The 6,000-nt window shown below is 41.4% G+C and overlaps 1 long non-coding RNA gene across 1 annotated transcript; it reads right to left on the reverse strand.

The window, feature by feature from the left end:
* Window positions 1-2,503: 2,503 nt before the first annotated feature.
* LOC309868550 lies at window positions 2,504-4,526 on the reverse strand. The gene is made up of 2 exons (XR_014313724.1): window positions 4,305-4,526; window positions 2,504-2,793 (listed from the first exon to the last, which is right to left on the reverse strand). It is a non-coding gene; the product is annotated as an uncharacterized lncRNA (long non-coding RNA).
* Between the last annotated feature and the right edge of the window lie 1,474 nt (window positions 4,527-6,000).

Raw genomic sequence — 6,000 nt, forward strand, 5'->3', positions numbered from 1 at the left:
AGCAAGAATTCAGTCACCATTCTAATGGAATTTTTTTCTTCATTCAGTTTTTAGTTTTAAAACTAATGCTGAGGCTTAAGAGTCACTGAGGGTTGCTGGGGGGAGGGGTTTGGGAAAGGGGGGTGGGGTTATCGACATTGGGGAGGGTATGTGCTAGGGTGAGTGGTGGGAAGTGTGTAAACCTGGCGATTCACAGACCTGTACCCCTGGAGCTAAAAATACATTATATGTTTATAAAAAATAAAAAATAAAAAATAAAAAAAAATAAATTAACAAACAAACAAACAAACAAACAAAAACTAATGCTGGAGTGCCTGGGTGGCTCAGTTGGTTAAGCATCTGCCTTGGGCTCAGGACATGATCTTCCAGTGCTATTAAGCCCTGAGTCAGGCTCCCTGCTTAGCAGGGAGCCTGCTTCTCCCTCGCCTCCTCCCCCCAACCCTTTGTGTGTGCACTCTCTCTTAAATAAATAAATAAAATCTTTAAAAAAAAACGATTAGCAACTAAAGAATGATATATTTCAATTTTAAAGACACTGTTCAATAGGTATAAATTAAAATGTGTACTTAGTAAATGGAACACTGTATCTTGTGGTTCATACTCTGCTTCTCTTTAATGTTTTTAACACCAAAAATACTTCAAGTAACTCAAGTTCTCCTTCTTCGGTCTTTACAGTCACTGCATTATCATTGTATATTTTGAATCTGCTGCTTGAGCAAAAAAAAAAAAAAAAGAAAGAAAGAAAGAAAGCAAGTTACATGCAGCACCCAAAGTGAGTTCAAATGGTTTCTGAGCCATTACAAAGTTATTTTAAAATGAAAGAAGGGCCTGAGTCCACAAGCACTGAAAGCTGACTATACAAATGGAAATTCTACAACTTAACTTCCCTTTAAAAATATATATTTATTGAAGAAGAGGTGGTACAACTCTGCTAATGTGAAGCCTACATATATATTAGCAGAGCTTAACATTAGCCAGAGCAATTATGTAGAATTTAGGTCAACAAAAATTTCAGGGAGTAGGAGTATTTTTATCGCTGACATTGTTGAGAATTGCCAGCATGTGGTAATAATAAAAAGCGTGTGTTTTCAAAGTCTCTATAGATAAGGATACACCCCTTCATTGCCTCTACCTTGGGAAGACCTCACCCATCACCATCACCATCAACCCCCAGTTGACCCTGAATGTGGAGAGAAATGGACACATTGCTAGGAGTAGTTCAACAAGGAGCCACACCTCATTCCTGCTCTTAGACAGTTCATGGTGTAGGTAAGGAAAATGGACCTCTCTGATTTAATGGCCTTTTCATGCCTGTCTGATGGAGAGGGTATTTGGTAAGAGGGAACCACTGAGAATGTACATTAGTTTGAGACTGACTGATTCTCTCCCTAGCCAAATTCCAGCTGGGCTCCTCTGAGCCCTTCTCTGGTTAAGACCCAACCTTTGTCTATAAAGACCCACCAAAAACATTAACACAGAATATAATAAAGACTCTATCCCTGGGACGACCTTAATCCTCTTAAAGTGCCTGCACAAGGAGCTCAAGGCTACTGAAATGCTTTATGGATCACTCTGACCAACACCTGAATATAGGTCCCTGTTTCCCAGCCTCTGTGGGAGGGTAGGAGCCCAACTTGTATATGCACCAGCCGGCAAACCCAGAGGAGTTTCACATGCACCAACCCCTCTCTCTCTCTGCATTTTTGTAATTTTGCACTTCCCTGATTCCACTGAGCCCCTGCTCCCTGTCCTACTCCTCCTCCCTTCCTATTCCTTCATCCTCCCTTAAAAATAGTCACCTCAGGACAAGTAGGAGTAGAGTCAGTTCTCTCTGGACTCTTTACCCTTTCGATATGGTGAAAGACTGCACCCCCAGTGTGATTACTGATGACATCCATGCTTCCCATTTTAACTGGGGTCCAGTTTTGTTTATCTTTGACAAGACTTAGAAATCTTTCTAAGTACACACTTGATCAAAGGCAGCCACGTGAAGCAGAAGCACTACTGGGATAAGATCCATAGGAAAATCCGACTACAGAGAGTCCTTTGAATGAAATATGTTTGACTCTCTTGAAGGTGGATCAAGAGAGAAGTTGGACCAGTCCTCTGCCTGGTCAGAAGCAGCTCGCCCTTTGCGGGGGGGAACTAGCAGTAACAGATGAAGAATTTAACAAGGGCTCTGGAGTTGCTGGAGGACAAGTCTATGCTAGGTGAGTCGGAAACTTGCAGGATGTGCTAGGTTAATGATAATTGTGAAAACCCAGATTTGTAACAATTTGGAGATTTTTCAATGACAACAGTCATGAGATGGGACAGAAGCTTTCTGTTTTCCAGCAAGTTGTATGACATGGGCTCAAAGGGCTGAGGCCCTCATGAGGATATTAGGAAGTCAACTGGTATGATACCTTTCTATGCAATTTTGCCAAGTTCCAGCTCTACGGTATCAATAAATGCGGTGATTTGACAGCAAGTCCCATATACACACACAGAGACACAGATATTCTGCCTTTTAAATGCAGACATTACATTTGTTGATAAATCATCTCTTTATTTTGTAAAACAGGTGGTGCTCATTGAACTCCAGACTCTGAGCTGTGAAGAGGTCCCTGACCTCACAGAGCTTATAGACGAGTTATAAAGGAGGTAGAAGTGCTCCGGGAGTTTCTTGCTCAAATGCTCTTGGATCTATCCCTTGCCCTTCTCAGCTTCGCTCTGTATCTGAGGAGATGTGAACTTCTGGGCTGCATTTCCCAGGCTCAGCTGGATTCTGGCTGGGTTTGGCAAAGAAGGGCACTGAAGAGAAAATGGAAGGTGGCAGAGTTAGAGAAGCCAAGGTATTTGTCCCTTCGCCCCACTCAGGCAGCATCTTTGGAAATACCTGCTTCTCCCGCATAGCTTGAAATTCTGGGGGTGCCTGGGTAGCTCAGTGGGTTATATCCGACTCTTGATTTTGACTCAGGTCATGATCTCAGGGTTATGAGATGGAGCCCAGAGCCGGGTTCCATGCTCAGGGGAGAGTCTATCTGAGATTCTCTCTTTCCCTCTCCCTCTGCCCTGCCCTTCTCCATCCTTGCTCTCACACTCTCTCTCAAATACATAAATAAATCTTAAAAAAAAATAAAAGAGGGGCACCTGGGTAGCTCAGTGGGTTAAAGCCTCTGCCTTCGGCTCAGGTCATGATCTCAGGGTCCTGGGATCGAGCCCTGCATCGGGCTCTCTGCTCAGCGGGGAGCCTGCTTCCCCCTCTCTCTCTGCCTACCTCTCTGCCTACTTATGATCTCTGTAAACTAAATAAATAAAATCTTTAAAAAATATATTAAAAAAATTAAAGGAAGAAATTCTGTTTGACAGGCTCAGCTTCTGGTTTCTGGTATGTCAGTTCACAAGGGCTGAATACGTGTATCTTTTCCCACCTGTGTACTTGGTGATGAGTTTGTAGCTTGAAGTCCACATGGTGGGCTATCTACACCACAGAAATTGGCAAACAGTTTTCATTATTCCACAGAAGAGCTGGATGTTAAGCATTCACCAGTACACCCCTGGTTCTAGTGTCCTGGATCTACTAATACCATCTCTTTAAGTTGTCCTTCCAATCCTAGGAGTGGAAGATGGTTTTCTGTGGCTGTTACTGGCTCATTTGCCTGAACTTCTCAACATTTTCCTCCTCTGTGGAATCAATTCCTTGTATTAAATCACCTGTGCTGGGATACCTAGAGTAGTTTCTAGGTATTTCTGATGGAATCCTGACTGGATAAAGCAGGGCACCTTACTTGAATTTGGGTATTCAGGTAAAGATCCTCAGGAGTTATGACATATACCTGTTTGTTTTAATATTTATTTATTTATTTTAGAGAGAGAGTGAGAGCAGGGGAGGGGCAGACAGAGAAGGAGACAAGCAGAGTCTCCACTTAGCAGGGAGTCCAGTGCGCGACTCGATTCCAGGACCCCAAGAGATCATGACCTGAGTTGAAATCAAGAGTCAGATGCTCCACCAACCTAGCCACCCAGATGCCCTGTCATATACATAGTTTTTAAATGGATAAAATGCATAGAACTTGGCAATGGGTAGAGAAGATAAGGAAAAGGCATGATCCAGCACTAGATCCAGATTTTTGGCTTGGGAATATAGGTGGATATCGGTGCCATTTGTAAAGAGAGATGTTTGGGGATGGGGATGGAAATGCTGAGGGGGAGGTGCTCCTGGTAGACCCAAGGCCAGATGTCCGGTTAGGTTTGACCGCATCGGAACACAGAACGGATGTCTTCTCCTGAATTCCCCCTCCTCCTTCCCAACCCTCATTTACCTCACTCAGTAGATTACTTCATCTGTCTTCTGTACCTTCAAAGTGCGGTGCCAGGTTCCACCTACATAAGCTCACTTCTCCCCTTTCTTAAACAAACAAACTTCATTTCTTAAAGCCCACTTTCCATCCAGCTTCTGCCGTATCTCTCCTTTTTCCCTCATGAGTAATTTTGTTTTCATGGTAGCTGCTTCTACTTCCTTCTCTCCCACTCCTCCTCAATGCACTGAAACCTGGCTTCCACCCCCACTGAAACTGATTCCGAAACTCAGTTTGGCAAACACAATGACCTCCTTACTGCTAATCGGCTCTGAGCTGGCCAGAGGTGATAAATTCTGATGAGAGGTCAGAACATAACAAGTATCTAGTAAATGGGAGTTGTTATTATTATGGCTAGGCTGAATTAATTTTTTAAAATTGTACTGCTAAATTTGCTCTTTTCCCCCAGAAGAGTTATCTTTACAAATGATCACCTTAATGAACATTTCATTTCTTAATGACTTTGTGTTTCTAATGAATTTGTGTTTCTAATGACAATGGACAAATTCAATGAGAAAAAAAAATGTTGGCATCCATTATTTAGAGTCCTATGGAAGGAATAAAAATATACACCCTATAAAAATTGTTTGACTAAAATTTTCACCTTTCAACTAGATGTTTGTTTCATAACAGTTAGAGCTTCAAACAATGCAGGCTGCCTGAGGGGAATGGTGGGTTAAGGTATTTTCCTCAGAACCTTCTATGTTTTCTTGTAGTACCCGCAAACAGCTAAGGACCCTCAGTAAGAAACAGAAATGAAGAATCAGGGTCATTTACTAAGTGGCATGTCTGATTTACAGTCAGGTAGTTGCAAAGAATTGGTGGAGTATTCACATTTCAATAGCTCACAGCATAAAAGGCATCGCTGTGGTGATGAGCACACTTAAATCATATCGTTGCTTCAGTGTAAGAGGGAATATGCTTTCACAGAACAGTGTGACCTAATCTTTCAGTCTCTTTCAGAGGAAGGAGCAAAATCTACAAATGAGATAGGATACTTGGTTTCTTGTTGTTTTCAGTGTTGCTCTAAAAGAGCAGTTCTTTACATGTAGATGCTTTGAATTGTGAAAGCCAACCTTTGCCATGGGTACATCTGCAATCATTTATGCTCAGATTTAATCATAATTCATAAACAATAAACCTCATGCTCTGAAGCAGAATAACTCAAAATTGTTAGTAAAGTGGAGTTCTCTGTAACGTAACACCAGTGGTGGACTGAGGGAATGTGGTCAGGGTTCATTGATGGGTAAATGCAACACAGGGTTTTTAATGAAAAGATTATGATAATTACGATGATCAATCTCACAGAGATCCCAAATGAAGATGATAAAATCTTATGATAGGAGATTATAAAAATAATTCAATACCAGTTCAATAGAAATAAGTGAACTATTATTTTAATAGATAGAGAAACAGAAGGAGACCTAATACCAGAGTTCTCTGAAATGCTTACCCATGATTTCTCCTTCATCACATGGAGAAGCTCCAAAGAAAATAAAATCCAGTGCATAATGTGAGCTATCATGATGCACTGAGTGTTGAGTAAGAAAATTAGGGAGAAGCATTTTAACTTAACGTGAGGCATATCTATTTTTAAAACATTTTCTCTTGTATTTTTTTTTCTTTCCTGTTGTGCTTTTTCATATAATTTACCTTAAAT

This window comes from Mustela nivalis (assembly GCF_964662115.1).
Source record: "Mustela nivalis genome assembly, chromosome: 1".
Classification (NCBI taxonomy): domain Eukaryota; kingdom Metazoa; phylum Chordata; class Mammalia; order Carnivora; family Mustelidae; genus Mustela; species Mustela nivalis.